We start from the raw sequence: 12,705 nt of genomic DNA, 5'->3' as shown, positions 1-12,705 counted from the left end.
GTAGAAACAAAGAAATTAGGGCATCTTAGCATGTGGGAGAAACTTCCTAGCATGTGTAAACCATCATATATCGCATTGCAACCAAATCACAGTGCTTTCAACAATCATATTAGCGCATAACCAGTTTCCGACTAAGTAAACTTTCAGTGACGCTTTGCGATACCATCTTAGTACATTTCAACATCAACATAACACATTCAAGACATTTAATAGCGCTTCCAGTCTAAACAATAGTGCGTAATTTGGACATATTAGTGCGTAACCTTTACAATCAAAACAGTTTCAAAAAAAATCTAAGTTAGTGCATAGAAGACGCAACTTAGCACATGGAGATCTTTCCTTAGTGCATATAGACCATTTGTTAGCGCATCCAGTCTCTGGCTTAGCGCATATTCAAAACTCATAAAAACAGAGAGCTGATAAGACCTTTTAGGAAAATTTTATCACCAATTTTGAATACCCTTTTTGGTCTTCTATCAAACTCACTAGTCAAAATCCGAACCAGATTATTAGAGAAAATAATTCCAAAATCAAGAAAGCATCCTGAGAACAAAAATTTTGAAATCTTAAACTATCTCGAGGTAAGACTTCATCCAATCAAAATCAGGCAGTACCATCACATTGATCAAAGTTCCACCATCTAATAGATTCTGTCAAAAACAACATACCTAGTTTAAACCTTAAGTCGTCAAATCAAGTTTCCATATCGAGAGAATTTATCCATATCATTCGACACACTTTGTCATGGAGGCAAATCTAACTAAACCTCTACTTGATAAAGTAAGCTCGAGTTTTCAAACAAAGTATCACAATCCAACATCAAAGGAAACCATTGATCATTCGTGTATGACCACTCCTCATATCTTGAGAAGAACAAGTCTTCATCACAAAACTAGGTTGAAGAAGAGACAACCTAGTTCTAAGACACTTACAAAATGGAATAAGTTTCTCTATATCAATCGCCAACTTTTTAAATCACATCGCGCATTCTTGCATCACATGCGATTGTATATTAAAGGCAAATCAAATAAGAACCTTTAAGAAGCAACACATATATTCAGAAAGTAGCATTCAGCCAACACTTAAATTGTGGAGGAATAATCAACCCCACTTTATTCCCACAAATTTGTATCACTTATAATGAAGCTCGACCAGAACCACCAACCCCTAAGAGAGAGGAAGAAGAAGAAACCCCCTTTGTAACATAACGTTTTTATTGAGGAACATATTATATCCACTTAAACCACCAAACACCACCAGGAACTCCAATAGAAATTTATTAAATGACCATTATCACTCGCTCTAAGAGAAACAAACAAAGAAAATCACAACCAAAATCAAGTATGGGTCATAGATTATCCTACCCTTTTGATGAGTTTTCTAATCTGGGCGATACCGAAATCACCGAGGAACTTCTCCAAGAGTGCTAGGAAAACCCATCATTCCAAAGGTTTATGGAAATAATTATCAAAGAAAACAAAGAAAAATATCTACTCATGCTGACTAGCAAAGGAGTTAGACTTCCTAAAGATTTTGATATTGAAACCTTAAAGAATATAGACGAAATAATTTTTAGAACAAGGTCTAGAAATTACACCTATCAAGACCCACAAAGAGAAGGAACACCTGATCTAGAAATCATACCTGAGAAAAACACCACCCCTAAACACAACCATGCTCAAAATCGGGACAATCTTAATGAAAAGGAAGAAGGTCTCCCTCGACATACAAATGCACCCGTGGACGCTCTTACACAACAAATCCAAATGCAACAAAGACAAATACAAGATGCAACAAGGAACCATGGTGTGATATTCATTGGATGAGATCTATCCTTATCCCTTTGATAGGAGATTAAACATGGTACCTTTTCCCCCAAATTCAGATATACTAAAATATGACAAGGATGATGGTAAAAGTGATCCCCGTGATCATGTTTGGGAATTTTGTACCATAATCTTAGAGTTTTCTCACAATGACACTTACTTGATGAGACAATTCCCATGAAGTTTGGGAGGGGAAACAATGGAGTGGTTGTCTAAACTTAGACCTCCCATCAGATCATTTGATGAGCTGGTAAACAAATTTATCATGCAATACTCCTATAATATTCAACATGCAATCACCACGTTGGATGTATGTAACACCAAACAAAAGAACAATGAGACATTCATGGTGTTTCTTAAGCGTTGGAGACGCATGGTTTCAAGATATCTTTGAGATGTACCTAAAAAGGAAAAGATAGAGATTTTTATTGATAATCTAAACACTAAGATGAGTTATCAACTCAAGCTCTAATGTATCCCATCTTTTGCCAAATTAATCAAAAATAGAATCCAAGTAGAAGAAGCCTACATCAAGAAAGGAACATTGAAGTTCTTTAAGGAAGGAACTAATTCATCCAACACTCACCCCTTTAACATTCAAAACAACAACAATACTTTAGACAAGTTCAGATTTTGGACAAGAAACAAGAATGTTGTTAAAGATGGAGGAGTTGATGCTAATGATATGAAGTCCAAACAACCAGTATTAGCTTTATCAGGTAACCCACAATCTAACAAAAATTAAAAGGGTGTTACTCAAGGCAGTAACACTTATCCACAAAATACCAATCAAGGACCTTCAATTTCAAACACCAACAACAATAACCAAGGCAACGCCATTAGCCGAGGTAACAACAATAACCGAGGAAATAATGCAAACCAGAGAGGTAACACCAACACTTTCCCAAATAAATGCGTTTACACACCATTGTGACAAACCTTAGAATCAATGTTTCAAGAACTCATGAAAAACAAAATTATCACATTACCAGCCATAAACAGCTTTCAACCCCAGTTCAAAACACCTTGGTGGAATGAATCGCGTTTCTGTGATTTTCATCAAAACAAAGGACATCACATGAATGATTGCACGAGGCTTAAGAACATCATTCAAGACATGATTGATAGAGGTGATTTAACAATTGATGGTCTCAAAACAAATGGTGACCATGATGCCTTTAAAAATCTTCTTCCAAATTACAACAAGGGAGGAGCTTCATCATCAAACGATACTGGAGGAGCTCATATAAATCACCTGTACAATAACACCATCAATCACATATCAACAGATGACAACCAAATAAATGTCATAAAAATCATGGACAAACAAGACCATGTATCGATCAATGTAACAACTAGAGCTCAAAAATACATCTTGAAAGGGCATACATCAACACCCACAACTATCCCCAAGACCCAATATAATTTGGTTGATCAACTGCAGAGAACTCCCTCTCAAACATCCATACTCAAGTTACTCAAACTCTCACCAAAACATAAGGACATATTAGAACAAGCACTGGTTGAAACAAACGTTCCTCAAGATCCGAACATTGATAAATTCCAAGACATGGTGGCTCATATGATAGGGTCTCATAACCTCACCTTTTCCGAACATGATAATGTCTCCTTGAATCATCCGCATAACACTCTGCTCCATATAGAAGTCTTAGTCTATAAACATCGAGTTAAAAGAGTGTTAATAAATGGAGGAGATGGTCTACATATCTGTAATTTAAAGCTTATCTGTGCATTGGGCTTCTCTGAGCAGTTTATTAATCCAAACAAGAAGATCACCATCAAGGCCTATGATGATGAAGAAATGTCATCCAGCTAACCATGATACTACCTATTCAGGTAGGACCAATACAAAAGGACTTAACATGCAATATTCTATTGGGTCATCCTTGGATACATGAAATGCAAGCAGTGCCTTCAACATACCATCAGTGTGTCAAATTCCCATATAATGGACAAGAAATCTCCATATCTACTAATAATAACCCTTTTCAACATTACAATGCTATGGGGGCAGCTCAAGACAGCCTGGTTCCACACAACAGGGAAGCTCCAACTTCCTCAGCATTAGATCACCATCAAGAAAAACTCAAATCTTTATCCATGGACTTCAAACAAAAGATGAAAATCAAAGAGCAAGGCATGGGAGAATACTCTTTCAAAACCATGTGTCTATCAAAATTGCCAACATCGCCAAAATCTCATGGACAACCTTCTGCATCGACACATCAAGCAACACAACCCATCACCAAGTTTAAAGGAAAATTTATCCAATTAGGCACACTAGAAAATGAATTAGAAGAGAAAGACATCCTTATTTGGTTATACAAGCATGAGGAAGATGTCAAAGTTGCTACTCTGGAGGTGGTCATACCTACACAACAATATGGGAAAGGATTATGAATCATATAATGGATGGGATACAATGACAAGGGACCTATAGGAAAGTGTCAGGAAGGCATTACAGAACTGCTAGAACCTCCTTCACAATTTTACCGAGACAAAACAGGGCTGGGATATAGACACAGCATACCACCTAGGCACAAACAAAACAAATATCAGAAACCTCAGTGGAAATCAAAGAAGAAATACAATGAGAACTCATGGCAAGAGGCACTACACCAAGCAATAGAAACAACAAAAAGAGCGAGAACACCAGGAAAAAGAGAATCGACAAGAGGAACTGGTCATTCAAAGGGAAGAAACCTCTTATAAAAAAGTGCATCATGTACAGGAACCTACTAAAAACAAGGCAGAGTCAGCACGCGAAGAAATCACTACTCCCCAAGGAGAAACAATGTATGAACAAATGCAAAGGGTACAAGAAGACTCTGATTCTGAATTAGAAAAAACTACAAGACTGGTATCAATTATCAGAGATCTTTTCTCACCCTACAACGTACCTATTAGCAGCATTGAGAGACTCTAGGACAATACTTCTGAAACTGGTTCTAATGACTATGAATAGGGTAGTTCAAATATTATCGAGGATGTCGAAGAAGGTGCTATCCATTCATATACACTCCTTTCTCAAGAGGACAAGGCACAGAGTCTCGATTACTCGAATTCGGACTAGGACATATCTACGAGGCTAAGGAGAACGAGCAGCAACACTACGACCAATTTTACATAGAAGATGATACCATCGTATACCTTGACAATCTCATTAACATAACTAGCATCCCAAACAACTATAACACTACCTCTATCATGACACTTACCACAGCCGATCTCAACTAGCCAAATGACTCCTTACCGCTAATATTTATTGATCTCATAGACTGGGAAGAGCCTGAACACCATGATATCCCAATTTTCCCGATGATGAATCCATTGTCTGATATCTATATATAGTCAACCTAGAAACATGCTCTACCAGTGAGAAAAATAATGATATCTACAATCAAGGGAGTGCCAAGTCTCTCAATCACAAAAATGAAAGAAACATAGGGTCTAATGCTGAAAACCAGTCAATGGCAGTATTAGATTACAAAAAAAGTAAAAACAAAGGACGCATCTGCGGGTGAAAACCATTTTGAGGCACCTAAGGATAAGAGGCTTGACACTCTTCCTAAACACTATCAAGAGAGGTCACCCATATTGATTGAGCCCACTCAATCAGTAAACATTGGTACAGAAACAACAGTCAAAGCCATACACCTAGCCGAATCACTGACAAAAGAAGAACAACCAAAGTTTATCAGATTCTTCAAAGAAAAGAAAATCAATTTTGCTTGGTCCTATGTTGATATGCCTAGAATAGATCTGAACCTAATCATGCATCATTTATCTATTTCTCCAGAAGCTAAGCCAGTCAAACATAAATTAAGAAAGACGAATTTGCATGTGGCATTAATGGTCAAAACTGAACTAAAGAAGCTATTAGATGTCGGATTCATTCAACCTATAGACTATGTTGAATGGATTTCAAACATTGTACCAGTTTCAAAACTAGATGGAAGCATCAGAATATGCACAGATTTTAGAGATGTCAACAAAGCCTTTCCAAAGGATGGCTTTCCTTTGCCCATCATCGACATAATTGTAGACCTAATAGCAGGCCATGCAATGCTATCATTAATGGATGGTTTCTTTGGCTAAAATCAAATCAAAATTGCACCAGAGGATCAAGATAAAACAACGTTCACCTATCCATGGGGAACATATTGTTGGAACGTCATGCCTTTTGGCTTAAAGAATGCTAGGCCAACTTATCAAAGAGCGATGACGACAATCTTTCATGATATGGTGCATACCTTCATGGAGGACTATGTGGATGATTTACTGGCCAAATCTTTCACTCAGACAGAACATCTGGACATATTAGATAAAATCTTTCAAAGATTGGAATAGTTCAAGGTTAGACTAAACCCTAAGAAGTGTGTCCTCAAGGTCACATCAGGCAAATTATTAGGCTACATTATGTCAGCAAAGGGCATTGAAGTAGATCCAACAAAGGTATAGGCCATCATGGAGATGCCACATCCCAATAACATTAGCCAACTCAGATCTCTACAAGGGCAGTTCAAGTCTATTAGGCGATTCATAGCCCAACTAGTAGATAAAAGTCTACCATTCAATCATCTGCTACATAAGAGCATACCTTTTAGATGGGAAGCCAAGTGTGCAGAATTATTCTATCAACTTAAGCAATATCTAATGAGTCCAACAGTTATGGTACCACCCATAGCAAGGAAGCCACTCATTCTCTACATATCAACAATGAAAGTATCATTGGGGGCACTGCTAGCACAAGAAGATCAAGAAGGCAAGGAAAGAGCTATATATTACATCAGTGGGACATTAAATGGATATGAGCTAAATTATACATTCATTGAAAAGGCTTGCCTAACATTGGTATTTGCCTCTCAAAAAAATTTCCACTACATGCTAGCTCACACAATCAAGCTAGTAGCAAAAATTGATCCTCTCAAGTATTTACTTACCAAAGCAGCCCTTACAGGGAGACTAGCTAAATGGGTCATGATTCTCAGTGGGTTTGATATCCTATATGTAGAGCGTTGGGCTATCAAAGGATAGGTAATTGCGGATCAAATAGCTGAAGCACCACTACCAGATAAACAACCTATGCAGGTGGAATTTCTAGACATGAATGTCCTTACTGTCACACCCAAGCAATGGACCCTGCACTTTGACGGTTCCTACACCCAACATGGATCAAGTGCCGACATCTTGTTCATCACTCCAGAAGGACACACTATTCCACACTCTTATAGATTGATGTTTCCATGCACCAACAACATCACTGAATATGAAGCCTTCGTAACAGGAATAAAAATGGCTATAGAATGGAAAATCACAGACTTGAGAGTCTATGGAGACTCTCAATTAGTCATCAATCAAATCAGTGATGAATATCAAACAAAGGATGATAAACTAATGCCCTATAAGAAAATAGTGGATGACTTCAAATGGTACTTTCTACATATCACCTTTGAGAAAATACCAAGGTTAGACAACAGAGCGACCGACGCAATGGCCACTCTCGCTTCACTGCTACAAATTCCAGAGCAACAGAGTCATTATGAGTTCCTAGTAGAGCAACTATTTTCCTCAACCTATAATAATTATGCATTCCATGGCATCTATGCATTAACCAGTTCTGACTCCCCTCTTTATGGGACAATCTATGAATATCTTAAGACCAATACCCTACCACTTGACCTATCTCGTAACAAAAAATGCAGCTTTATCTGACAAGCCGCCCGTTATACCTTAACTGCTGATACACTTTACCATTGAGGTCTAGATGGTACTCTTCTTCATTGCCTTGATTGTAATGAATCTGAATCTACCTTACACGAGCTTCATGAGGGTATCTATGGCATGCATTCAAGTGGTCCTACTCTCACTAAAAAACTTCTAAGAATGGGATATTACTAGCCAACAATGGAGAAAGACTTATCAATTTGCAAAGAAATGTCTGAAATACCAAATTCATGGCAATCTTATCCATGCACCAGCATAGGAGCTGCAACCATTTACAACATCTTGGCCTTTCTGTCAGTGGGGACTTGATTTAGTAGGGAAAATTCATCCTTCCTCTTCAAATGGACACAAGTTCATTATCACTACAACAAAGTATTTCACAAAATGGATCGAAGCAGTCCCAATGACCATAATAACTGGAAAATAGTTTGCCTCATTTATTCTCAATTGTCTCATTTGCAGATACGACATTCCAAGTTCCATCATCACAGGCAATAGACGTCCCTTCAAAAATCAAGATGTACAAGAGCTATGTGAGCAATTAAAAATCCAACATTGCTTCTCTACACCTTAGTACCAACAGGGGAATGGTCAAGCAGAGGCATCAAATAAAACAATCTTGAAAATTCTCAAGAAAACAGTAAAAGATACAGGTAAAGAATGGCATGTACAACTTAATCCGACACTCTGGGCATACAGGACTAGCATTCAGACACCTACAAGGGCTACACCATATTTATTGGTGTATGGATCAGAAGCAATTTTACCTCTTGAAGTAGAAATCCCATCTCTCTGAGTATCTTTGAAAGGCCTCATACCAGATGAGGTATATCAAATCAACCAGTTGCATGAACTAGAGCTTCTGGAAGAAAAATGACAACATACATATGACCATCTCAAAGCATACCAACAATGAATGTGCACAAGATACAACCACAGAGTCATCCCTAGGGTTTTTTAAGTCAGTGATTTGGTACTAAAAGAAAATCCCAGAAATCAACAGGATCGAAAAAAAAAGGGGAAGTTTGAACCTAACTGGTTGGTTCCCTATGTCATCATATCAACCTACGGATCAGGCACCTATTAGTTAAAAACCTTAGAAGGAGATGTGCTCAAAGAGCCAACCAACAACATCCATCTAAAGAATTTCTACAATTGAGTCATCTGATGCACGAAAAAAGCAAAAAATATAAAAAAATAAAAAAATACAAAAAATACAAAAAAATCAAAAACAAAAAAGTGCAATAAAAACAAGTAGTGAAAACCTGGCAATAGGCACTATTTGTGAGAGAATGGCTCCTCTATCTATCAGTACTCATATCCTTTTCATCCATTCAAATCTCAACAAATGGCCATCGCCCAAAATATTTCACATAGCAATATCCCAGACATACTTAGTGTAGTCATTGTCCTTGATTATCTAAAGATCAATTCATCTATCCCACCATGGCTTGGTGATCACCATATGTATCCACATCGATAGATATCTATATCTAGGGGAAACATTCCTCTCACTTTAACATTCCAAACAACGAGCAAACATGGATCACAACACGCTAAGAAAACCTTGTCCACAACAGCTCTTTAGGCTAGCACACAAGACAATTATCCAAATACAACTTTAACACACACCTGATGGATGATTTTCTGAATTATAATCTGTTTACATCTAGCATGAAGTTTTGACTATTTTGTATCTTAAATTTTTGAATCATTGGATCTCCTAAGTTTCTCAAGGATGTCTTACGACTAGAGAAAGCAACGAAAGAATCTGATATTTATTGGTTTTCTGTCTGTGAGGCGATCATTCATACGGTGCAAATGTGTCTTGATACATGATTGGAAACATATAATTGAAGACATTTTCCTCTTTGCACATACAATGGTTAATTCTTGTTTGTTTTATGCAAGCAACACTCAGGTCATCTTGGTTCAATTATACCTCGACGCTTGTGTCGTCTTGCAAATATCAAAATCCATGTAAGTGTTACTCGGGTGATTATGGTTCAATTATACCATTATGCTTGTATTAACTTCCAACATATCAAAATCTCAATGATGACAAACCCAAACAAAGCATAAACAAGTGACTAAACAAGAATGACAATGACAGGATGAAGGTGATCATTTAATTGCATATCATTTTTAGTTGCATATCATTTTAGTTGCATATCATTTTTAGTTGCATATCATTTTAGGTTGCATATCATTTTAATCTTCCATTAGTATCATTTCATTATCATTATCATACATCTCATTTTCAAAATACATCTCATCATCATCATCTAGTCACATTCATCATTGCATCCCTCGCATGCATATCTATCGCATCATCATGGAATCTTTCTTCACTTCCATATCTTCATCATTCTTCCAACTATCATCTATCATGTCTTATATAGGATGTATCTTTCCTGAAACGAGATGTTTTGATAAGCTCTTATACAGGATATATCATTCCTGAAACCAGACATTTTGATCAGGTCTTATATAGGATATATCATTCCTGAAACCAGACGTTTTGATCAGGTCTTATACAAGATATATCATTCCTGAAACCAGATGTTTCGATCATCTTTGTCTTATATAGGCGGTATCGTTCCTGAAACTAGATGCTTTGATCATGTTTATCTTATACAGGCGGTGTCATTCCTGAAACCAGACGTTTTGATCATCTTTGTCTTATACAGGAGGTGTCATACCTGAAACCAGACTTGATCTCAATCTAGTTAATCTTAATCTCAATCCAATCAATCTAATAAATCTTATCAAACCCATGCATGTCATCACTATCCACTCTTCTATCTTTCAAATAGCATTATTCTTCTTTCGAGAGATCATTCATGCCTTTTGTGCACTGATCTCCCAAGGGGGCATTATCGTATCAAATCTCAACATCAATTTCATATCAGTTTCATATCCACATCAGTCTCATATCAACTTTTCATATCAAATCAATATCGGTCATTAAATCTGGGGTATCATATTGATATTTTGACACACAACATCATATTGATCAAATTTTGATAACATATCCAGTAAATTTTCTTTGAATCAACATGTGCACACACGTCACTTCAGAGAGGGGCAAAATGTAGATGTATAAATCTGACCACTTTCCTAAATGAATATTTAATATTCATTTTAAACCTCATTTCCCCTTATTAATTAAATTATATTTAATTAATTTCTTCACATTCATCTATTTGATTAAATGAATTACTCAATTTATTTAATTAAGTTCACCTAAGCCTTTTCTAGCCTTTGATTAAATAAATCACTTTATTTAATTAATTCCCCATCCTCCCTTTTAAATTAAATTTACATTTAATTAAATTGATCCTTGCAAATAAATAAATCTAATTTATTTATTTAAAACCCCCACTTGTATTTATACAAGTTGCATCTATTTTAGTTGAAATAAAGTAATTTTATTTTAATTATATTCCCCTCCGTCCACTTGCAAAATCCTACATCTCCCACTTGCCTCGTAAACCCCTTCTAGATTCTTCTAATCCATTCCAATTAGTCTAATCAGTCTCCTAATTATTGTCACATCCCTAAGTAAAGGGAAGCCACTTCTCAAACCCTCAAAGTCTTCGAAAACCATTAAAGGCTTTATGTCCTCAACAAGTTAACCTTCAAAGTCTTCATAACCATTGATGGTTAACTCAACCTTCTTGCATGATTAGAGAATTTCTCTCTAACTCAACCCTCATCCAACCCAAGGTTCTCATCAAGCATTCATGGCTTTAACCTTGGTTATTTATTTAACACTTGCACAAGGGTTTACCCCCTGGGTAAAGGATTTATCCAATGGATAACCCTATTATAACCTTAACCATTACCTCCTAGGGTAAGCTTCATGTCTTCTCAAGCATTTAATGCTTCCTACATCTCCTCTCAAGCAGTTTCTTGTTGACAATTGTCACCATTTCATTGGCGATAATTGAAAACATGGATTGATTAACTTTCAATCATGGCCCTTGATAAGATTATCCAATCTTGACCATCTATTGCCCTATTTTCCCTATAAATAGAGCTCTCATTCTCTCATTTTCAGATATCCAAGTTTCATGCATCTAATCTATAATCATTTTACTAAGCATTTAGCCTCTCTTTGATAAAAATCATTTTAAATAGCATTTTAGAAGTAATTTTAAATATCATAGCATATCCATGTTAGACTAGTATATCATGCTAGGATAAGTTTACTAATCCTTTATCTTATCATCATCTTTTGTGCTAGTTTAAATCATCGTAGATTCAATATCATGCATATCTAGGAATGCATTCGTGATAAATTAATCAAACATCACTCATTCTTGGAGTTGTCATTCCTAAGTGACTTTGCTCAGTGATCTGAGAGCAAAGACATTGACTTGAGGGAACATGTGAGATAGAGAACAATGGAACACCCCTTGGGAAGTTGAGTTATCCAATATAGCTCCATAAATTGCACCAAGAGTTCCATTGGTGTGTGGATCTTTTTGAAACCAAATGTTTTGAATTTTGAAATGATTGAAACTAATAAAATTTATATTCTTTTGTCTATTTTATGCTTGTAATTTTAACAAAATTTAAAAAAATTATTTGAATGTAGTTTTTTATAAAGTAAACACTGTAATTTAGTTTCAATCATTTTACTCGCACACTTTTCCCGCACACAATATGTTTCATGTAGAGTAAATAGAACATAAAGGACGAGTAGTCATTGGAGGCATGCTCTTCGTGGTGGCTCCCAATGATGTGAAATCAAAAGCACAGACATCTTCTAACATGGGTTCATTCCATGACATATTAATGGTCTATTGGGAAATCCTCATTTGGCATCAAAGCATCTCAAGATCTCTCGAAATCTTCTCTATCTTCAACTAATTTCATTTCCTTTCTGATTTATATTGTTATAAGATTGAACACATCAACAAGTACACATCAACAAGGATTCACAATATTGGTCAAGCATATAGAGAGTAATGGCATATATATTAGCTGTTATGTGGTCAAAAATAGTGAGATGTCAATCTGTTGACAATAACCAACTATGTCAATCTATTGACTCATAGTTGGTTATTGTCAACAGATTGACATAACAATATTTGGGGGCAATATTCTAGTGTTGCTATGAAAA

This window comes from Cryptomeria japonica, chromosome 5 (assembly GCF_030272615.1).
Source record: "Cryptomeria japonica chromosome 5, Sugi_1.0, whole genome shotgun sequence".
In the NCBI taxonomy this organism is placed as follows: Eukaryota; Viridiplantae; Streptophyta; class Pinopsida; order Cupressales; family Cupressaceae; genus Cryptomeria; species Cryptomeria japonica.
Note: the sequence above shows the minus strand (reverse complement) of the source record.